At 49.0% G+C, this 24,511-nt stretch overlaps 1 long non-coding RNA gene and 1 other non-coding gene across 2 annotated transcripts in view; one reads left to right on the forward strand and one right to left on the reverse strand.

Moving 5' to 3' along the window:
• Window positions 1-24,511, reverse strand: part of LOC144807880 (uncharacterized) — a 226,765-nt gene that overhangs the window by 20,579 nt on the left and 181,675 nt on the right. The gene's annotated exons all lie outside the window — the stretch shown is intronic.
• Window positions 17,232-17,303, forward strand: TRNAE-UUC (transfer RNA glutamic acid (anticodon UUC)). Its single transcript has one exon. It is a non-coding gene; the product is annotated as a tRNA-Glu (tRNA).

A 24,511-nucleotide genomic window follows, 5' to 3' on the forward strand; every position in this document is an offset into this window, starting at 1 on the left:
CTATACCACTTCTGCCCAGAGTGCTGAAGAAGATCAAGCGCGACCGGGCCCAATTCATCCTTGTGGCAACATGTCAGCAAGAAATAAAGGGTCATTGTTTAAGTCAGTCTGTGGCCTAGACAATTTCTTGTATTTGAAACATCCATAAACTTTCTCAGGCTCTGAGCATTACATCGTCCATGCTTGGCACCCATCCAAGGGGCCCAATTCACAGAATGATTTTTTTTTTTTTTTTTTGTTTTTTATTGAATAAAATCAAAGCAAGGCATATACAGGATCCAAGATTGCAGAGACTCAACGAGGGTAGAGTATCATATCATCCAACATTACAGTAAACATTACAGTGATGGGGAAGGGGAGGAAAAGGGAGCAGCAGAATCAACAATAGCAAAGGGCCAGGGGGAAAGCAAGACATCAGGGACCACAGGCTCAGGTGGATCACATATATCTCCTCTATAACCGTTCCAAGGGCCCCAAATCTTATGCCATTTTCAGGGACGACCCCGAGCCAAGTACACTGTTTTCTCTCTGAACATGCACCAATCCATGTTTTCCACCCAAACATCAAGTGTAGGTGGCCTTGGCGACCCCCATAGTTGTGCAATGTTCCTTTTAGCTACCATGGCACCTAGAGTCACCCACTGAGTCTGTGCCACATTATGATCAGTGGGCTCCCAAACATTAAAGGCAACATCAGGGTTCCGGTAAGAGTGCCACACCCGTGACCTCCTGCATCGTTTCATGGACCCTTCTCCAATAATCCAATACCTCCCGACATTCCCAGATGATGTGGAGGAACCTCCCCAGCTGACCACAGCCCCGACGACACAGACCCTCCTCCGAAAAGCCCATACGGACCAAACGGGGACCCGTGGCGTATATTCTATGCAGTATTTTGAGCAGGACTAATCTCAATCGTGCCGGAATCGCCACCTCTTTTGGTGAAGAAACCGCTGACCGACAGTCCTCATCATCAAGCTCAAGGCCGTCACGGGTCCATTGGTCACGCAGAGGCAACAGAAGTTCCGCCCTTTGATTAATCAATTTCTTGTACACTAGGGACATGGTACTGTCAGGCATATGGCCATCCAAAATACGATCCTCTAAAGGGGTAGACTCCGGTATCACCTCCCCTTCCGGGAAGACAGACGTCAATGCATGCCGAACTTTAACGTACCGAAAATACTCCGAGTTTCCCAATTCAAACTCGGCCTGGAGGTCCACAAACGATTTCACCCGTCACTTCACCCACTGGTCTCCAACTTTGGAAATGCCAATAAGATCCCATTTGTCAAACCCCTTAGTGTTCCACAGCTTGCCGAATTTGTCAGAGCCAAAAAGCAGGGTAGCCAAAGTCAGACGGTCTTTTCACCCTAACGAATTAGTGGCGTCACGCCAGATCTGCACAGCCGTCTTAGTTGGCCCCGACAAAGCCTTCAACACTGATCCAGGATACAAAGCTCTATAATAATTGCCGCCAGGAAGTGACCACCTATCCATGGCAAAACCAGGGTTTAACTCAGGGGCGTACATACCATGGTTGATAGCACTCAACTGTGAAGCCCAGTAATATCTCTTAATATCAGGGAGGGCAATACCTCAGTCATACCACGGGAGTGTTAGTTTGGTCAGCGCAATACGCGGTCTTCCATCCCACAACAGCTTACGCTGTAGCTCTTCCACAGAATGAAAATAACTAGCTGGGACGATATCAAGGGTATTTTGAAGAGCATAAAGAAAACGAGGGAGTGACATCATTTAAAAAAAGCCCGCACGCCCAAGTATTGACAATGGAAGTTTCCGCCAGTTTGCAACATCTTGCTTTAACCGGGTCAAGGGAGGGAGAAGGTTTCTCTCATATCGGACCGCCGAGACCAGGCAGCTGAATTAGACGTGCCCCCGGACCTACAAGACATTCACCCCCACGCAGATACGGGTGCTAGTGTGAGAGGCAGCGGATGAAGAGCGAAAGGTAACCGAAGACACGCAATTCCCGCCTGGACATAAGGAGAGTAAGTGGGATTCTGCCACCGCCACCCTGCAGACGAGAGCCATGGGAAAACACAAGGCCAGAGTGCAAGACCAGGGCACAAATGCGGACGTTCAGTCCACTGGATCAGAAGACCCGCTGGCCTCCTCCAACATGGAGATTATACCACCGACGGGCAAGTGCACGCAGGACGCTAAGCTGGACCTCATATTGGCCGAAATAATGGCCTCAAGGGAGGCACTGGAGCTACGTATGGATAATATGGCAACTGGCTTGTCGCTCCTCAGGGCAGACCACAACAAGCTAGCAGAAAAGGTCTCGGAACATAAAATCGCGCTCGACGACCTGATACCACAGCAGACGGACCACTCTACTAAAATTGAGAACATGGAGAAACAGATTAAATTGCTCTGGGACAAGATGGACGACGCGGAAGGGCGGGCCTGCCGCAATAACGTGAGAATTTTGGGGATACCGGAGCGAAGCGAAGGGAGGAACCCCACGCAATTCGTTGAGGACTGGCTCAAGAAGGTTGTTGGCCCGCAAGACCTAACCCCGCTGTACAGTGTGGAAAGGGCGCACAGAATGCCAGCGAGGCCGCCCAAGCCGGGTGCGCCACCGCGGCCATTGATAGCAAGACTCCTCAACTACAAAGACAGAGACTCAGTCCTGAGAGTGGCGAGAGAAAAAGTGCCGCTAAGGTATGAGGATAAGACCATCTCAGTATATCCTGACTTCACTCCGGCGGTGCAGAGGGCCAGGTCAATATTCCTAGGAGTGAAACGCAAACTGCGGGACAGAAACTTGAAGTATGCGCTGCTGTTCCCTGCCCGTCTCAAGATAATGTACGAAAACAAGTCGCATTTCTTTGACACCCCTGAGGAGGCAGCAGAGTGGATGGAGGTGACTCTGACTCCCCTGACTACGCAGGACCCGTTTGAAGAGGACCTAGATGGAGGGCCTTCACGTCAGGAGGAGCACCGGCGGGAAGACACGGGAAAAGAACACTCGAAAGGATCGGCGGCAAGCGGAAGGACAATGTCGAACCAATCTGGAAAGGAGTCGGAAGTAGTCCAACTGACAAAGGCTGCGCTAGCTGCACACAACACAAGAGAAAAATCGGATCTGGTCAGCCGCTCAGACACGCACACGGAGGTGTCGGGTTCTGCAGACAGCTTGCAACTCTTACCCAAAATCACGGCGCAAGCGGCAAACTAATTCTGAGTGTGTCCTTAGAAGACTCCAGTTGGTAATGTATGAGATTCATGCAGGGACGAGATTGGGTTGATGGGGGTTGGGGACACACTACCTTAGGGCACGCTGTAGTACCACCAACAGGTCCTGGGCAGGTGAACGTGGACACCTCCCCCCCAACGAATAGACATGTTCTGGTTTAACTCTTGCCCACGTTGGGCAAAAATGTTTGGACCTTGAGTTTTTTCACTTGGGGACCTTAAAGTTAGGGGGTTACACGTTCTGATAGCACTTAGGTCACTGCATATCCTAGACATGGCATTGCTGGCACAAAGCCTGATGGACATACCTACCATGGACAGACATGGGGACTCTTAACACCTACAAGATATGCACCTGGAACGTACGGGGCATGGGGTCCGTCCACAAGAGACATAGACTTTTGGCGCAACTTAACTGGAGAGATGTCATGGTAGCTTGCCTCCAAGAAACTCATCTGAACAGTGCGGAAAGCGTAAAACTACACAAGAAATGGAAGGGACAGTTGTTTGCTACCTCTTACTCTGTGTTCTCAAGAGGGGCGGCTGTATGGTTTAGGAACGCAGTGCCCTTCCAGATGGTAGAAAAAAGACTGGACTCAGAGGGTAGATATGTATTTGTCAGTGGATTGTTGGATGGTTCCCATGTTGTGATAGGCAGTGTGTATGCGCCGAACTCAGGCCAATCGGATTTCTTAACTAACATAAATGGAGTGTTGGCAGACTGGGCCGAATACCAGTGGATTATAGGTGGGGATTTTAATGCAGTATTGGATTTAACACTAGACAGGTCACACCCACCTCTATAAGCCACTGAAAGTAGGAGGCAGGCAGACGCACTCGCGCAATGGGCGGAGGGTTGGGACCTAGCTGACACATGGCATTGCAAACACTTGTCAGACAGAGAATACACTTTCTACTCCCCGCCCCATAGGCTACACACCAGAATAGACCGGGTTTTCTGTGCCAAACCATTGCTGGAAGCGGTTACCGCAGCGGAACATATGGGTAAAACCCTCCCCGATCACAACCCAGTGGAAGTCACGCTGCAGTGGGGTAGGGTCCCGACACCTATACCGACATGGTGCCTAGCCACGGAATTACTGGAAGACACTGTCTTTAAGACATCACTTGCAGATGCCATTACAAATTACTTCACCATGAACACAGATACGGCCAGCTCCCGGCAAGTAGAATGGGACGCCTTTAAGGTGTCCGTCAGAGGGGAGGCAATGGGCACTAGGGTGGGCATGAGTCGTAATGTATTAAAGAGGCTCCGGGAGGTGGAGGGCCGCCTGGCCATGTTGGAAAGCGAAGCTGCAGGCACGAACTTACCCTTCCCACCACTACAAGAGGCAAACATATGACACGCTGAACTCCTAGAGGAACTACGTGTGCTGGATTATCAAGAGTACACATGCAGGCAACACGCACAAGCAGAAAGATCAGGGCCCTTACTGGCCCGTATGGTGCGAGATGTCCCGGCGCACATGCCCATAATAGAGGTTACTGATCAAGGGGGGTCCCCAGCCACGACACAAATGGGCATTAACACTGCCTTTAGGGACTACTATGCGACGCTGTATGGCCCACATCGACATATCTCCGAAACGGCATTTGAGGAGTTTATGGCAGGGCTAGACTTGCCGCAACTTGAGGACCACCAAGGGGAGGACCTGACACGCCCTATCACGGTGGCGGAGATTCGACCGGCCATACACGCACTCCCACGGAATAATACCCCTGGGACGGACGGCCTCCCAGCCGAGTTCTACGGAGCCTATATCGACCTACTTTTCCCACGCCTCCATGTAGTGTACCAGGAAGCGCTACGAACCCAGACACTGCCGCGGTCGTCCCTACAGGCGCTGATAGTCTCACTCGTGAAACCGGGCAGAGACGGGATGCACTTAGCTAACTACAGGCCCCTGTCCTTACTAAATACGGATTCTAAAATACTGAGTAAGATCCTTGCGACGAGACTGGCTCAATACATCCCACAACTAATACACCCTGACCAGTGCGGTTTTGTACCTGGCAGGAGTACGGCTATGAACCTACGACGGCTCAGCCAACTCATGCTATGCGAACAATCACAGGAGGGGACGGAGGGTTGTATATCCCTAGACCTGAAGCAGGCATTTGACTCCCTCAGGTGGGACTTTATGTTTGCAACGTTTGCGAAGTTTGGGATACCGCCCGAGTATGTTGCCTGGGTCAAGCTGTTGTACACCCATCCGACAGCCCGGGTACGCACGAACAGATGCATCTCGGCACAACTGGACATAGCGAAGGGAACCAGACAGGGATGCCCGCTGTCCCCGCTTTTATTTATCTTGGCACTTGAGCCATTGCTCTGTAAGCTTCGAAAATTGGCACATCACCGGGGCATACAGAGAGCCGAAACAGTTCATGTAGTGTCGGCATATGCAGATGATATCATCCTATACGTACGAGATCTGAGAGGTGAACTGGATCCCATCCTCAGTATTTTTGAGGACTTCCGAGCATTGTCGGGCCTCACCATTAGCGAGCTTAAGTCTTATGGGTTCTGCTTCAACGCCACTGGAGCGTATACCCCACTGTCATTTGCACCACACACTTTTCAGGTGGCGGAGACAACCTTCCGATACCTAGGGATACAGGTATATGGAGGGGCGAAGGATATGATTGATGGAAACCTGGGTAGGGCTACCGCAGCGCTGAAATCACAGGTAAAATTCTGGACCGCCTTGCCATTGTCGGTGGCGGGCAGAGTGGCCATCTCCAAGATGGTAGTACTACCCCGACTAATTTACTACTTTACGAGCCTGCCATTCGTGATCCCTGCTACAATGTTCAAGATGTTGAATACAATCCTAACGGAACTGGTGTGGGGAACGGGACGGAGACGCATCAGCCTGTCTAAACTGCAGCTTACCACTGCAACGGGCGGATTGGGGGTCCCGGACTTCCAGGCGTACAACTATGCCTGCAAACTGCAGTGGTTGGCCTACTGGCTTGCAGGTCGCAACTTACACGAAATTGGCATGTCAGAGGCGGACTGGTCGAGGGGAAACGTCCACACCCTGTTACTGCCTAGGTCGGAGGTTCTTGGGCCGACGCCTCCCTTGCTTCGGCTCGCGCTTACCAACTGGAGGAAGGCGGTGAAATACACGTCCCCTGCGTCCTCCTATGCTCCCACGATACCACTACTGGGAATCCCATTGGGGACGAGACCGCTGACGAAACAAACACTCACCACGTGGCACGAAGCGGGAGTGATGCAAGTGGGGGATCTATTTTCAGATGGTCACGTGATGTCATTTGAGGACTTTCGTGACACTCATCATACTCCGGGAGGAATGTTTCTCCTACACGCTTGGGTGCGTCGGTACATAGCAAAGACTTGGGCACCGAACAGGGAGGAGCCTCTCGCGAACCTGTTGCTGACAATGCAGTACCTCATGGGAACGGGTAGCCACCTGTCAAAATGGATAACAAGTGGTATAAGAACCGGGAGGGCGATCTCGTTACAGCCTCTACGAGACAAATGGGAAGGTGATATAGGGAGACCGGTCAGGGATAAGGAATGGGAACAAATCCTCAAATTCCCGAAGAAAGTGTCAAGGAACCCGAAATTTAAAATCATCCAACTTATGGTCCTACACAGGGCGTACCTCACACCCCACCGCTTACACGCGATGTTCCCTAACACACCCGATAATTGCCCCCGATGCGGTGCGGACAACGCGCGACTGATACATATGCTATGGGACTGCCTGAAACTAGGGTACTACTGGAGGACGGTCCATGAGGCTCTCATTAAATTGGCCCCTTCCAAGCCATACGCCTCTCTGGAATATGCTATATTGGGGTTGGGGCCTGTGGAGCGTAAAAAAAGCGTAACTACTCGATTTACCGATCTGGCTCTACTTCTTGCGAAACGCACTATAAAAATGCGCTGGAAGCCGGCTAGGCCGCCAGACCCGGAGATGTGGAGGGCAGAGGTGTTGTGTTGGGGCAAGGCAGAGGGCGAAACATTGCAGCCCGAGGAGCGCAAGGTGCTCAGGAAGACCCCAACGTCCCTGGATTGACATGCTACACTTGGGGCTTTTGAGGCGGATGGGGACCCTACGCGCGACTCATCATTTACCACTGATTAAGATGCAGAGCGCTATGCTTAGGATGTGTGAGGCTTCCCCTATAGCTGGCGCTACCTCGCGCTCAGATAGGAAAGACCAGCTCTAGGTGCAAAGGTAGGAGACACTACACGTATAATACTGTATATAGCCCCCGAAGGTCTGTGGTGAGTCAAGAACTGTGCACCAGCCGTGCTGGGTAAAGCCATGTCCTCTACATATCGAATGTGATTATACCTGAGTGCTGTGGGAGGGAGGTTAGGGGAAGGGGGAGTTTGGAATGTAAATAATTGGGATGTATTAAAAGAAAATGTCTATTTGCTACTGAGTTAACTCCTATGGATATGTGAGCATACCAGACTGCACAACTTATAATTATGTCGGAAACACTGTATTTGCTCTTAATTAACCTGCTAACAAAAAAGTTTTTCCAAAAAAAAATCGGACCACCGAATCCATCAAAATATAGATTCCCAGATATCGGAACCCATCCTGTGCTATCTGGATAGGACAATTATGCGGTGGGGTCGGTATTTCACCAATGAGAACATATAAATAGGATTTCGCCCAGTTAATGACCAAGCCAGAGTTTCTGCCGAAGGAGGCCAGAACATCACAGAGTACTATTAAGGATTTCCTGGGGGAGGTCAAATACAGCAAGATGTCGTCTGCATATAATGAGATAAGGTCCTCAAACTGCGGAGACCAGCTAATACCCTTCATCTAGGGCTCCCAGCGGATCCAAGCCGCGAGAGGCTTGAGGGCTAAGGCAAATAAGAGAGGCGACAGCGGGCAACCCTGGCGAGTACCTCGCCCAAGCGAAAAAGGCTCCGAGACGCGACCATTGACTACAACCTGGGCGAGCGGGTCTGCGTAAAGAAGACGCACCCAGCCAATGAAATCTGAACCGAAACCGAATTTAGCCAGTACCGCCACAAATACGGCCATTCAACAGTATCAGACGCCATTGTGGCATCTAATGACGCCAAAATGGCCGATTCACGCAATGTCGAGGCCTTCGCGAGTACTCCATGCAAACGCCTAAGATTCAGCGCCGTATTCCTGTGCGGAATAAAGCCCGATTGATCTGGGTGAACCAACTCGCTAATAACCTTTATCAGTCTATTAGCTAACAATTTAGCGAGAATCTTAGGTTCAGCATTTAACAATGATATCGGTCTATACGAGGCACATCTATTCCTAGGTTTTCCTTCCTTGTGAATCACTACTATCGAAGCTAATCTCTGTTCACGAGGAAGGAGACCATGTTCTCTGGACTCCAAAAACATATCCCTCAAATGCAGAGCAATCCTATCTGGGCAAAGCTTATAGAGCTCAATCGGGAGACCGTTGAGACCCATCGCCTTACCAGAATTCAGAGAACGCATTGCCAACGCCACCTCATCTGCAGTGATCGTACTATGCATAAGGTCCCTATCCTCCGCAGACAGGCACGGGAGCGCAATGTCTCGTAACAACAAACATGAGTCCTCCTCCGGTCTGTCCGACACGGAAGAGTACACAGATCTAAAATGGTCAGCGAAGCATGTCACTATCTCTAGTGGGTCAGTGACCAGAACACCGCCCTCTATCTCGATCTCCGGTACCACACAATGGGCTTTGTCTTTTCTGTCCAGCCATGCAATCAATTTGCTTGCCTTATCCCCAACATCATAGAGACGCCCCTGTTGTTCTCGACTAACGGCCTTCGCGCCGTCTGTCACCATTGTTCTATAATCCAACTGCTTCAAGCGCAGGACATGTAGTCTAGAGCGGGTAACCTCCTGTTCCAATTCCAATTCTAAATCAGCTGTCTCCGTCTCTATCCTCACCACATCCTCTTCCTTCTGTTTTTTAACACCAGCAATGAAAGAGAGAGCTTGACCTCGAATGACAGTCTTGAAAGCTTCCCATAGCAATACAGAGGAAGAAACGAACCCTCATTTTCGGAGAAATAAAGTTCCAATGCCTTAATCAGTGCACAACGAGTCTTGGGATTATGAAAATACCAAGGGTTAATAGGAGCCACCCTCCCTCCAGAACCAGGCGCTAATTCAAATCGAAACCAGAGTGGGGAGTGGTCGGAAATACCCCGAGCCAAATGCCTGACCTCCGCAACATAGGAAGCCTGTGCAGCCGGCACCAGTACATAGTCTATCCTGGAGAGACTACTGTGAACGCCGGAAAGAAACGTATATTGCCGTTGAGTAGTATGAAGCAATCTCCAACAGTCTACCAGGCCCATCGTATCAATGTAGTCAAATAGCCAGCCCTGAGCTCCCCTTAGATCCCTAGATGGGTACCTATCCAAAACACCAGATACCACTGAATTAAAGTCACCCCCCAGAATCAGAAACCCCCCAGGGAGATCCAGTAGGACTCGCCCAGGTCGGCAGAGATAGTAGACTGTTAGCCAGGAGGAACATAAACAGACACCAAGGAAAGTGTGTGGCCCTCCCACCGCCCCGATAGAGCCACATAGCGCCCTCTCTCATCAAGGATCATTGAATCCACTTCGAACGGAAGAGAGTTCTTAAGGAGGATTCGAACCCCACGGGAACCGGATGTAAACCCAGCATGAGCAACCAAATGATATCCCTTTCTATTCATGGCGTGACTTGTATTACCAACCAAGTGTGTTTCCCGTAACAAAACCATGTCCGGGGAGTGTCGCTTCAGAAGTTGCAACACCACCCGCGCTTAATCCTGTCCCCCAACCCATTAACATTCCAGCTTATCAACCTCAACCCCCTACCCCCCATCATTAAACAGAAAGAAGACCCATCCCCCCACCGAGTCCAGCACCTCAATGTAAACCTTTTGCAATATAGCGCCTTGTTGAAAAAGGAAACAAAAAACCAACACCCCCCACCACCTCTTCCCAAACAATTCGATACAACACCCCCCACCCTGCACCCCTGCTTTCGACTATAGAGCCACCCCAACTCGCAGTGTGCCTGTCGCCCCCACATCTAAACTAAACTACCAAAAGTAAAGCTGAGGAGGAGAGAGACCCTCCGATAGCTCAGTAACCTCCCCATTTCAGCTGTATGGAACTGCACATAACAATTAGAACCACAGCAATAGGAAATACCCTGGCGACCCCCGGAGTCAGATGAGCGAGACTTATTCTAGGTCCATATGTCCACTCTCAGCTCCACCAGAATGTCCCCCCAGGTCTTGCCGGGCCGGCAACGTGTCCAATCAGTCGGCCACCATTTCGGGCTTGTCGAAGAAATTAGTCCGTTCATTACGTTCGATTCTCAGCTTGGATGGAATAAGCATGGCGTATTTAAGTCCCATGTCCCGAAGTCATCTCTTCACCCCCATGAAGCTGAGTCTTTGTCTTTGAACCGCTTGAGTGAAGTCCGGAAAAAATCTGATAGACGAGTTCTCAAACTGCAAGGGCCCACTCGCACGAGAGGCCTGAAGAACAACGTCTCTGACTCGGAAGTTAAAGATCCGTGCTATAATAGGCCTCGGCGTGGCGCCCACTTTCAGTTTTCCACCAGGGACTCTATGAGCTCGCTCCACGGTAAAAAAATGTCTGAGTCCCTTGGGCCGTAGATGGTTAGCGATAAGGTCTTCAACAAAGAGGTCGACAGCTTGATCTTCCGCCTTTTCCGGAACTCCGATTATACGGACATTGTTCCTTCGGGCCCTCCCTTCAAAATCCTCCAGGCGACAGACAACTGTGTCATTCACGGCCCTCAGATTTCGGACTTCAGTCCGTTGCTCCACGACGTCATCCGTTAAACTCGACGTTTTAATATCTAGCGATTTGACCTTTTCGTTTGTTTTTGCAAGGTCCGTGCGAATCAAATTCACATCTATAGCCACAGTGTCCAATTTATGTGCAAGGGCTTCAATCTGTTGCCCGAGGGTTGACCTGACTCCCTCGATTGCACCCATAACGTCCATCAACGTTGGCTCGGTTTTCGAAGCAGCGGAATCCTTCGCCGCATCTTGGGTCTTGCCCGGGCTACCGGGCGATCCTTTAACTTGGGTATATCTATCCATGACATTGGACTGGGTATATCCACCCCTTCTGTTGGTTCTCAACTTCTGTTTGTCCCCCTCCGGTTTGCTCGCCATTTCAGGAGAGTCTCAATTCTGGAGAGGGGGAACCAGTCTCCGGGTAAACAGGTTATAGAAAAGATCCGGAAAGTACAAGACAGGCCTCGGGCCATGCACACAATCTAGCCCAAAAGAAGAACGGCGAACCCCTTAGGCTAAAGTCAAATAACTCGTATATTTGTTAAATACGAGTAAGCGCCAAGAGGGGTAGGAGCCGCCACCACAATGAGGCGTCTTCCGATTCCAAGACCAGTCCAAGTGTCAAAAACGAAAGTGAAAGTGAGACTGTGCCGGTCTCCTCCGCAAGTCCGTGCCGATGTTGTTCAATTACACCTCGGGGACTCTGCCAACCCAAGCACCGGGCATCCGGGAGATGAAGGCCGCAAACTTCACCACCTCACAACTTCGGCTCCCGGGGTCCGAGCGGCACGCGGTTTTCAGCTTTCATCTCTCTCGTGCTTCATACACTCAGAGACATCAACAGCAATCAGGATATCTGGCAGGATATATGCGGGAGGGTACGAGGGTCTCGGGAACCCCTAGCTCACGCGGCCATCTTAGATGCGTGCGAAGCTCCTCCCCCCCACACAGAATGAATTTAAGACTCAATCCTAAACTTACTACTATTTTGTTATTCACAGAATGCACTTACTACTTTTGGCATTCACAGAATGAACTTACTACTTTTTATATTCACAGAAGTTAGGATTTTGTCTTAAGACAGACTTAAGACAGACTTAAGACAGACTTAAGACAAAATCCTAACTTCTGTGAATACCAAAAGTAGTAAGTTCATTCTGTGAATGCCAAAAGTAGTAAGTGCATTCTGTGAATACCAAAATAGTAGTAAGTTTAGGATTGAGTCTTAAGTTCATTCTGTGAATCGGGCCCTAGGTTCTGGGCCACAGCATCCTTGAACCTCCTCGAGTACAGGCAGTTCACTCTGACTTGCAGGTTTTGGCGCGCCTGCGCTGTCCAACTCTTGCTCACAGTTTACCCGAGCAGCCATCTTTCACATAGGCCTCACAGGCCACTTTGGGAACTATCATAGAAACAAACACAGATTTACGTTAATTATTGAATTTAAACCCATTCCGTTTACCTCCCACCTTACTAATGTTTCCCAATTAGTTGTTACTTAGCAGATAAGCCACATAAATGCGCTTTATACTTACATTTTCGACCTCTCCACCACACAGAAACGTGTAGAATAAGCACATTAAATTACTTTTGTTTACAATTAAGCTGCACATTAGTTCACAACACTATAACATTACATATTAGCTGGGTTTATTGCAACATGCAAGCAAAGTTAGTTTTCCCCATGTGTAATAATAAAAAAATAATGTGTGCATTTTACTCTATGGTTGGTTAATTTCGCAAAACATGCAATCGGTAAATATTAAAGTTATGGGACATTAACTTTGTGAGGGGTACACAAAATTTTGCGTTTGCCACCTCGCTCCACCAGCACCTCTGGGCCATCTCCGTCCCTCCAGGGGCTATCACTCCAATTTGCGCCTAAACGGTGCAGCTGCCCACTACTTGCTGGGCAGCTGAGAAATCAGCACAACTGCGACTGGGGCTCTCACTAGCCCCTCTGGACAAAACTGCGCCAAACATGGGGAGCCCTCTAGACTCTAGAAACAACTGGAGGATAGGGAGCCAGCTAGGCTCCTGAAATAAACAGCCCCCCTGGCGTTGGAGCACACTGGCTCTTGTACAGAAAAGTGCATGCCACGTGTTGGAGCCACCAAGGCTCTAGAATAATTGCTGCGAGCGTTGGAGCCACGGAGGCTCTGGAAAATAATGGGGGCGGGAGAGCCACCTAGGCTTCTGAAAACAAACATGCCCCTGTCGCTGCAGCGGCCCGCAACTGCAGGGCCGCTGTGGAGGTCTGCCCCACCTTGGGGGCACCAACAAAATGCTCACGGGCCCTCCGCTCGGGAAATCACAACTAAAAACGTTGGGGCGGCCCACTGCCATCCGGGGCCGCCCTGAAGGCACCTCTGAACAGTGCGTAGCGCACTGACTCCGAAAATTATCCTGCCCGCACGGAGCCCTCGAGGCTCCAACTATAATGGTGCCAGCACCGTTGGAGTGGCCCGCTGCCATCTGGGGCCGCTCTGACTCCATTCGACCACCATCCGGGCACCATGATAGGCCACAACAATAAGCCCCCCTGGAGTCCCCACTCACCGGCTACTCCTCTTCCGGCAGGACTCTGGGCTCGCGGCGGCATGGGGGAGTCCCCACTCCTCGGGGACTCCCTCTCCGCCTCATCAGGACACGCAGTGGGGGCAGGCACCGGCAATGTGCCTCCAGCCCCCTCCGCCTTCAGTTACCATCTGATAGCGCCTGCGGGGCTCTCCCTCAGTCACGGGAGCCCCGCAAAGGCAGGCGCCACCCCCTTCTCACCAGGCAGCTCCACACGATCCCTCCAGGTTGCCGGGAGTGTGCAGGACTTCCTGCTGGAACGCAGGCCCCGCCCACGTCCCGAGCAAGGGCGCCTGACTTCCGGTTGTTCGGCCCGGCCGCGACAGTGATTTAACGGGGACAGAAACGAGGGATGGGCACCCTCGACTTTAAAATAATTTCAAAAAAGGCAAAATGAGGGGTAGGCTCCCTCCAACTCTCGGGCTATCAAGCAGGGTGGGCTCCTGCAAATTTAAATATCACCATAGCGGGGTGGGCACCTGCCGCGATGATCCCCAGACACGCTGCAGCCCAGCGCTGCAAAGTAAAGCACTCCCAGGGAAAGACAGCGCAGGGAGAACTAAGGGCATCCAAGAACCGAAGCCAGCACTCCCCAGGTGCTGGGGCAGCCCTAAAGTCTCTAAGTAATGACATAAGATTCAAAGAAAAAGATCCTGGGGGAAAAGTGGAGCAAAGGGGACCCCATGCAAAAATATCCTCCAGGCATCCAGGTCCATCAGCAGTCCAGGGGCTTGGTAGGACCAAGGGAGGCAAGCCTTCCCCTGGGCCCCAGCAACAGCACGCCCATGGTTGATTCCAGTCAGAAACAAGAACATCTTCAGGGTGTCACAGCACCCTTTTTATACAGCAAAGTGCTTTGTCTACAAGGTGCAGGCAATGTGAGAACCAGCTACAACTGGTTATGGGGAACTCCCTTTACCTGGCCAGGCTAGGAACATCAGGCGCACCACAGGGGGTGGAGCCAGCATTGTGGAGGGAAGGACCAGCCCTATTCAGGTCCCAGGTGTACCCCTCCCTCACATCAGCATGCTAATCTCTCCATTCACCACCGGGGCAGACCCATCCTGACTCCTGGAGCCAGTCGCACCAGCCAGCTCCAGCCAATCACACGCCAGACACAAATTACACTAACATGCCAACTTCTAGAAGTGGCACTAACACACTAGACACAATCATGCCGCATAGATCATTGCGCAGCATTCAATCCCACGAGTTCGCACATACCAAACTCGACCCTGCACTCCCCACACATCAGGAACTACCATGGTCACACATATTCCCCATGCATTCCTATTGGAGGGCAGGTCACTCTCACCACACACACACAGAGCACACGCATAGAGGCCTAAAATCTGCAACACCAGGTTACAGAAATAGGCTAGGAAAAAGCAAATCAGTTTTGGGGTGAACCTGCCAAAAGGGCCAGGTCCAACACTATCAATCTATCGCCCTCTATCTATCTATCTATCTATCTATCTAGCTATCTAGCTATCTATCTATCCATCCATCTATCTATCTATCCATCCATCCATCCATCTATCTATCTATCTATCTATCTATCTATCTATCTATCTATCTATCTATCTATCTATCTATCTATCTATCTATCTATCTATCTATCTATCTATCTATCTATCGCCCTCCCTCACTCTATCGCCCTCACTCTATCGCACTTACTCTAGCGCCCACACTCTATCGATCTATTGCACTCACTCTATCTATCTCATCAGAGAAGTGTGGCTCAATGGTTAGAGCAGGCAGACCTCGATGCAGAGCTCTGGCCAGGGACCAGGGTTCGATTCCCGCTTCGGTGGGTCTTGGGCTCATTAATTCCCCTGACTGGATATTCTCGCCTCAGTGCCTATTCTGATCATGGGTCCCACGCTGCAACTCTGGGCAATAGCTTGCTTAGTCTCCACAATGACACCCACAACGCGAGGTATGCCTGGTCTGCACCATGGGGGTGCCCAGGAGTGGACACTTCACAGGGAAACCCAGGAAGGGTTCTCTTGCGGTATTCGTACAAGTACTGGGAAACCCACTGCGGGTAGCTGTGCGCTATACATGTACAAAAACATTTACATTACTCGGCACCACCACAGCATCACTCAGGGCCACCACAGCATCAATCTGTGCAACCCTTAAACAATAACTGGTTCAAATATGTTATGTTCTCTCAATGTTTCAAGCTTTATTACAAATGTCGCAAAAAGATGTCAATATTTCTCTTCTGTTTTTGGATTTTTGTCACAATAAAATTCACTGAACATAATCTTCACAAAAGTTAGTTACAAAAGTTTAAGTTATTGCCATTATACATTACAATAACTTTTATTAAATAGTAATTATTTAAAAAAATAAAAGCCATTGTTATTTGTAATATCAATACATCTAAGTCACGTAAAAAAACACATATTGCATTACAAATGCTATAGGTGTCACATTTGCGAAAGTTAAAACTATTGGCATTGTAAATAACAAAGCTATTAATTTAGCTGTGTTCAAAACCAACACATAAATACAAAATGTGTCATATACAATACCAATAGCGCAAACTTTCCTAATGCGAGACCTATTGCATTGCAAATGCTTGTATTTGAAGTTTTCTCCACTTGGGTGTTTTAAATTGGCGTGAAGTCAGAAACGGAAAACACGATAGCGAATGCCTACAATATGTGTTTACTGCCTCAAACAACATATGTCTGATTTGGGGAAAAACATTAGAACCACTTCAGCTCTGCCCTTGCTCCTCTCTGCGCTATCCCAAAATACTCTCTGGAATTATTCTGTTTCTGTCCCTCTGGTGAGAGGTCAGCTGGCCGAAGGACTCAGTCTAACATCTGAGAGTTTTGGGGACTGTTATAAATAACTGAGTTTCCAAGAACCTCTTTGGAAACCGGAAACCTCTCCGTGTTCCATTTCATCCACCTGTGCCCAGTGTGGTGTGAGTGCTGTGGCGGTGCTGCCCCCTGGTGGTCACCCTGTGCATCTGAAGATACCTGGGAAGAAGCCAGGGTGACCTGAGCTGGTCCTCCCTCCACTGTGTGAACCAATCGAGTGTCAGGACTGGGGTCGGAGCTGATCGTAGGGGGAGAGGGAGTGGGACTGGAGCCCCTGGAGCCAGCCTGGGGCCAGTGACAGGTGCATAGGGGGCTGTGACATGGGCCCCCTGGAGGGAGCCTGAGGCCTGTGACAGGTGCAGGGGGTCTCAAGGAAGCAGCTGGACGGTAACTGGAGAGGGGTCTCTGGGCCCTCAGCCTGGTGAGGAGACACAGGAGTGAAGGGGGGTTCTGGGGAGAGGGGCGTGGCTTTGTCTGGCTACAGGGGGGGGGGCAGTAAGAGGCAATGTGGGGGCTGCTGCTGTCCTCTGGTCCTGGGCTTTGGGTCTGGAGAAGTTCCAGGGTTGTAAATAATGAGACATGAGCAGGTTGTTGCACAAATCATGACCCCTCCTTCCCTCTGGTTTGTCAGGAGTGGGGGGTCTGTGACCACATTGATGGTCAGACACTGAAGGTGGCAATTTACCTTAATATATACACACACTGGAGTCTGACAAGACTGACATGTCAGAGACTGTGACCATTACAGGTAAGCTCCCATATGGTCTAGCGGTTAGGATTCCTGGTTTTCACCCAGGCGGCCCGGGTTCAACTCCCGGTATGGGAAGATGTTCTTTTTCAGTACTCTTGAAATTTTTTGCTTTCTATTTTTTCCTTCTAAACCTAAATGCACCTAAAGTCCTAGTAAATCTCTCTTTCGCTTCATTCAGTCTATTGCCCTCTGAGGTTTACACTGACCCCACAGCTCCTGTTTCCGCCCCAGCCCTTCCAGAACAGCTGATGTAATGACCTGGGGAACAATAACAGATTAAAATTCTGAAGGGTTATTAGGTGTTTGTCATTTATTGCACAACAAAAAGTACAGATTATATAAATATCTTGGTGCAGAAAAAGAAGGCACCAGTTTACTGTGGTCTCAGTGTGAAAAATACTTGGGGGCAGATTTACAATAACTGGCGCATCCTTGCATATCAGCAGGGATGCACCAGTTATTGTGCGTCACGGCTCTGCCACAATGGATGCCCCGCATTTACAATGCGGCGCACCATGGGGCAAAAACGGACAGATGCGTGACGCATCTGTGCCGTAAAGGCGGCGCATTTCTGGAGTTGTGTCGCAAGCGCGATGCAACTCCAGCAAGGCTCCGGGGTACCCTATCTTCACAATGCAGCATCAATCCTTACGCCTGCTACAAGCAGGCACAGGGTTTTGACGCAGCATGGGCTTAAAAGTGACTGAGTGAAATCTTGTAGATTTCACTCAGCCACTTTCAGGAGGCGTTTCTGCGCCAGAACTCCCTCCCTGTGCCGGAACGCCTACTTCTGACGCAGGGCTTTACAACGTGACGCATCTCCCAGATGGGTCACATTGTAAATACCCCGCAGCATGGTGCCTCTTTTGCGCCGCCGCTGCATCACAAAAGTGACACAATAGCGGCGTAAAAGAGGCGCAAGGGGCTTGTAAATCTGCCCCTTGGTTTATTTCTTGTTGCGATCGTGCTATGGAAGAGGCAGTTTCAGAGTCTGTTTTATGACATTAATCTTGTGCTGTGTTGGCTTCTAGGAAGTTAAGTCTGATGAAGTTTGTGTTCCATCTTGTCCGAGAGGTGCAGCTGCTATTTGCAGTGTCTAGCACTTTCTCAGCCTTGTTTTTCCAGTGTCCACAGTTTTTTAGCGTTGTACCCATTCTTGTGGCTAGTCAAGGGACTGTGCCAATTGGACTTTTTAAAGCATCAAATGCCGTAGGTTCCTTGAGAGTTTTAAAGACTTAGGGGCAGATTTACAAGGCCCTTGGGCCACTTTTGTGTCACTTTTCCCACATTAAAAGTGACGCAAAAGTGACGCACGGTGCTTGTAAATCTGCCCCTAAATCATAAAAACACTGCGTTATTTGCACTGTCTTTACTCTGTGAATTCTAACATACATCAACAAGCAATAAAAATAGGCGGAATAGATTTTCTGTGTGTGGATGGTTCCATGTTGTAATGGTTAACACTATAGAGTCTGAATCCATCGAACTGAGGGGCATATTACCAACAGTTAGCGATATTTATCGCTACCTGAGCTTAGCGTTAGTTTTTTTAACACCGCCCTTCGCCCAATATTATTGCTAAGATAACGTCCTATTACCAACGTACGTCTCAAACGCGATAATATTGCAGGCGTTAGCGTGAATATCGCTGTAAAACCAGCGGTGTTCACGCAGTAGCGTGCAAATGCTGTTAGCCATGTTATCCACCTCCCATTGGATAACATGGCTAAGAACTGGTATTTGCAGGCGTTAGCGTTTGGTGATATTCGCGCTTAGCGCAAATATTTCCATCGCTTCGCCTTCCTTGGTAAAAGGCGATAGCAATGTTAGCGACTGCTTACAGTCGCTAACCGGTTCGGTACGTCCACTTTGCATGTCATTAGCGATAAATATCCCTGACATGCAAAGCGGGCCCCAAACCGCTCGCTATCGCCTACAAGCTGTCGCTAACTGGTGTTAGCGACAGCTTGGTAATAGGGCGATGGAATTATCGACGCATAGCGGCCGAAAACGGACGCTAAAGTGGCGATAATTCAATATCGCCACCCTTGGTAATATGCCCCTGAGTTCAAATCTCAGTGGGACCAGAGTTATTTTGATTATTAACTGTTTGTTTTATATTATTCTAGGTTTTGTCTTGAAAATTGAACCCGTTTCTCACTCTCAAATTACCCCTCCCTTACTGTTTTCATTCTCCTGGTCTCTGCTGATATCCATACATTATCTTTAGGCGGTGCTGCGCGGCACGTGACGCTGCACACAGGTGTTGTATGATTCCTGTGCCTGTGTGGACACCTTTCTCCTGTAGCTGCACAACAGTAACACAACAGTGTGGACCGGACTCCAGCGCCCTTCACACCAGATAACTTACAAGGACACACAGACAAGAAAGCAGTGTGGAAAAGAAAGTCTTGAATAAAGTGTTAATGTATACAAATTAAAAATGTTCTTTTTTTATTACAGCATTTTGTTGGTAAATACACAACATATGAAGGGTGATGACAATTTCACCAAAATTGTTTCTCAATAAAAATGAAATGTCATCTGTTCCTCATGTAAAGCGCCTTTATGGCAGTGGGCCAAGTTTATGCTAACTGCAAAAAATATATATTTGGGAGCTTAAATGTGCTCCCAGTTCCAGTTTTGAAACACTAGGGCACTTATTTTCAAAGGCTTATCGCCACCAGAATGTCACTTTTTTTGAAGTTCTGGTGGCAATAACCCCTTTGCCTTATTTACAAGGCGGCGTTAAGCACTTTACGTGGCTTAAAGCCGCCTTGTGACCAATACCCCTTTTAAGCAACACTGAGCGTGAAAGGGCCGGGCAATGGGTGTTGTAGTAGAGGTTCTGCAGCAACTCCCATTGCTTTTTGACATTGGCCCCTATTTACAAGGGTGGTGTAAATATGGGGCAGCGCCAAAAATAAGACCAGGGAATACCTGAACTTAACCTGGCGCAACAAGGAGAAATTATTAATTTCTCCTCGTTTTTGCAGTTTCTATGTGTGCTGCATTGTGCAGCACACATAGAAAGAACAAATCCCGATAGTGATTGTTCAAGTGCAGGAAAGTCTCCCTTTCTGCACATAAACAATTATTAGAAAATGACGAGTTGCAGCTTCGGAAAACCTTCCTGCACGTGAACAATCATTCCCTGCAACGCAGGCACCTTTGCACTGTGGTGCAAGGGTACCTGCGTTACATTGCAAGGTGCCTGCATTGGCGCTAGGCAGGTTAATTTGGCACCAGCGCTAGGGGAAACATAGGGGTGCACCTTTTATTGTAAATACGGAGCATCTCTGCATTTCCAGAATGTCGGAGCGCTTCATTACCAATTGTGATGTAACACTGCGCTCCGCCATTCTGTTGTACACATGCCCCCGAGAGTGGGTTTTCAGCTCATGTGTGGAAGCTTCCAAGGATTGAAGTCCAGGACTGATCCCAAAGCCTCCCAAGGACACACATGGAGAAGGCTTCCGTTCGGAAGCATTTTGGGGAATATGTACAGGTCTGTATTGCCACCATTAACACTGCTTTGTAAATAAGGGCCCTTTCACTCTATGGTTAGCACAAAAGGGATGGGCAGTGGGTGTTGCGGTGGGCGTTCAACCGCAAAACCCATTATATTTGACGCTGCCTTCTATGTACAAGGGTGGCATACTTAGGAGGCAGCGTCAAAATTAAAACCAGCAAAACCCCTGTTCTTAAATTGGTGAAAAGAGGAGAAATGCATTATTTCTCCTTGTTTTTGCTTTTTTCATGTGTGCTGCCTTGTGCACATAAAAAAAGCAAAATGCCATGGATTGTTTATGTACAGGAAGGTGTCCCTTCCTGTACATAAACAATCCTTTAAAAAACAATGCAATTTTGTGACTTTCATGTGTGCAGCATGAAGCAGCACACATGACAGTGACAGAATATCATTTTAGGATTGTTTATGTGCAGGAAGGCACACCTTCCTACACATTAACAATCCTCACCTGCCCGCGGACACCCTTGCAGTATGTTGCAAGGGTGCCTGCGTTGGCGCTACGTGCTAAACTTAGCGCCATAGCAGGGGAAACCGCAGGGCTGCACCATATCCTTGTAAATATGGTGCAGCCCTGCGTTTCAGAAGTGGTGGAGAGAGGTGTTAAGCCAGGAAGGCTAACGCCTCTCTCCGCCACTTCCTCGTACATATTCTCCTTTGTGTTTTTGCCCAAATAGGACAGAAAGGGGTGGACACTGCTTTTTCAGTGTTGTGACACAGTGAGAGGGGAACCACGTCTGGGCATACACTTGCCACTTAGAAGGCAAAGCATGGATATGAGCAGCGGCAGGGCTTTAGGTGGGATGAAAGAACTAAAGGGTCTGGGAAAGAAGCGGGCCTCAGTGGCGTAGCTAGGGAGGGGTGAGGGGGGCACAATCTTCCTGGACGCCGCGGCCCGCCGCGGCCCGCCGCGGCCGCAACCGACCACGCCACCAATCCCGCACGCGCTGCCCTGGCAGTTTGAAAGTGCGTGCTGTGCGCTGCACTCACATGATATGCTTTTGTTCATCCGTCCACGGTCCCAGCCTTCAGGGCCGTCAATCAATCTTGTAGCACACGAGCGCTACCAATGACAGCCCAGCTGGGCGACATTAAATGGGCGCGCTTCACTGCTACGCTCTCTCATGCTCATTCTAGCCTGTTGCTGTTGGGGCAGTCAGTGGCAGTGCTGCTCTCTGGGGATTGGTCTTGCTGCTGAAACAACCACCCATACCTGCCATAGAGACCCTGGAGCGAGTCACGAAGAGTGAGGTAAGACTGTCACTGGAGAGTTTTCAGACGGGATATTTAGAGAGTTACAGCATAACTGTCAACAGGGCTTTAAGTGGGATGAAAAAACTGGGGGGTCTCTCAAAGGGGGTGTCCGATTTAATTAAGGGCGTGGGTTTAAAACACTTATCCTAAAAATCTGTGTTTACCTGCCTTGTATTTTGCTGTTTCTGTCATTGCATCCAGAAATGTGATACAACAAGTAACATCCTACCTACAACCAGGCCCTGGCTCCAGTCCAGAAAGACAAGTGCCTCCCCGCTGATAGGTTCAGCTATGACGCGTTATGATGTCACCAGGCCACCATGACGCTCCATGATTTCACCATGATGCTTTGTTCTCCAGTGCCACCTGCACATTAATCTTCTCTTTACCACTAAATGTATTTTAGACAATTTGGGTCAAATGGCTGTCACCCTTCAGATGAATTCGGAGAACAAATATTGAATTGATTCCCATTTTTCAAACAGGTTTTAGGAAGGGTGAATCAACTCTGACAAATTAAATTTTATTAACATTGTTGGGCGAAAAAGCAAAATGTAGGAAACAAAAATTGTACATATGTTTTATCGACCTAAAAGCCGCCTTTGATTCCGTTCCCAGGAATATTCTCTGGAAGAAGCTTCTTAATTGGGGTATATCAAAAACTCTTCTAAAAATGATTAATTTATTATACTCCAATACTTGGGTCCAGATTAAGGGGCTCATTAGGATGGCGGAAGGACTTGCGTCCGTCCGCCACCCTAGAGGAGGAGGGACCGTCCGCAGGGGCTGTGGCGGTCCCTCCAGTGCAATTAGGAAGTGACCGCCAGGGTGGCGGTCACATCCTCTATCTTTAACATTGCGGCGGGTGCAGCTTCAAGTTGCACCCGCCGCAATGTTAAAAATGCATGCACTGCATTTGCGTGCACACAGCGGCAGGCACTGCGCGGTGCCCGCTGCTTTGTTCACGCAGATGCAGGGGGGTACCATAGGTACCCCCCATGTGCACCCCCAACCCCCCTTCACCCAGGTGGCCCGCAACGGGCCCCCAAAGTGAAGGTCCGTATGCTTTTCCACAGCGGAAAAGCCGCCGCGGAAAAGCATACATTTTACGCCATCCTAATATGGCTGGCGGTGTCTGATAGACATCGCCAGCCATGTTACAGCTTTTCCGCCGCAGTTGTAAGCCAACCGCGGCGGAAAAGCGGCGGACGGAAACCAGGACCCACCAGCCATCTTAATGTGGCGGTGGGTCTTTGGTGGGTCCGCAGAGGATTTTCCGCATCCTCCGGGCCGGCGGTGGCTTCCGCCGGCCCGGAGGATGCGGAAAATCCTCCATCATAATGAGCCCCTAAAATTGGCGACGGCAGTCACACCACCCGTCGACTTGATACAAGTGTCGGCTTGAAACAGGGGTGTGTGCTCGCCCCTTGCCTTTTTAACTTATTTATGGCCGATCTCCCAGCCCATTTTAATAATGTAATTTCGCATTTGCCCACTGTGATAGGTAAAGAAATTAAATATTTACAGTATGCAGATGATACTATTTTACTCAGTCATACTAAAATAGGCTTGAAAAGACTAATAAATTCATTTAACACATATGTTACCCAAAATGGCTTAACAATTAACGAACAAAAAATAATGTTAATAGGAAAGGGGAAATTAGGGGAAAAGGATTTGAATATTAATGGTCTAACAATAGACTGTGTAAAATCCTACAAGTATTTGGGAATTACATTTGACGATGGACTGTCATTTAAACAGCATTTTAATAATTTGGATGCTAAAGGAACTTCTCTTGCCTTTGCCTTTCGAAAACTGCGAGATAAGTTATTATGTCCTAATTAAGTTATGACAGCAAAGCTCATTCCCTCCCTGGACTATGGATCAATAATGTTTATGGGTAAGGACGCAAAAAAGTTAGAGGACATAGTTATAAGGACTTATGAATCAGTTTTTAGGATACCCAGACAGATCCCGCGTGCTAATTTAAGACTGGAATATGGCTTGAGGAACCAGATTTTGGTCCGCCAAGCCACATTTTAAAAAACTTTACTGGTTTTTTCTCTAGCGGAGGAGGGCACGTTAGCAAGTCTGTGCTGGTGCGAGATCTCGAAAGGCCAATGTTCGAGAAGCTGGCAGGATTACCTATCTGAGTGCCTTTCACGTTTCGAATGCCCAAATCTGGTCGATGAAGTTAGGAGCATCATGGTATATAAAAAGATGTTGAATACAACTGTTGCTCTTCTGTCAGAAATTATGGATAAAGATGAGCTAAGAAAAAGAACCCACTTCTGGACTACAGCTAATTCTTTTGAGAAAGTGTATGTTCAACCATATTTACTTTTTCATTTAAAACCCTTGTTTAAAAAGAAATGTACGCTCTTAAGGTTCGGCATTTATCCAACCAAAGATGGAACCCCTAAGTTGGAGTATAAATGGTCATCAAACGTCAGTAGGCTGTGCGGGTTGTTTGAGGAAACGTTGCTACACATTGTTA

The sequence above is a fragment of the Lissotriton helveticus genome, chromosome 1_2 (assembly GCF_964261635.1).
Source record: "Lissotriton helveticus chromosome 1_2, aLisHel1.1, whole genome shotgun sequence".
NCBI lineage: Eukaryota > Metazoa > Chordata > Amphibia > Caudata > Salamandridae > Lissotriton > Lissotriton helveticus.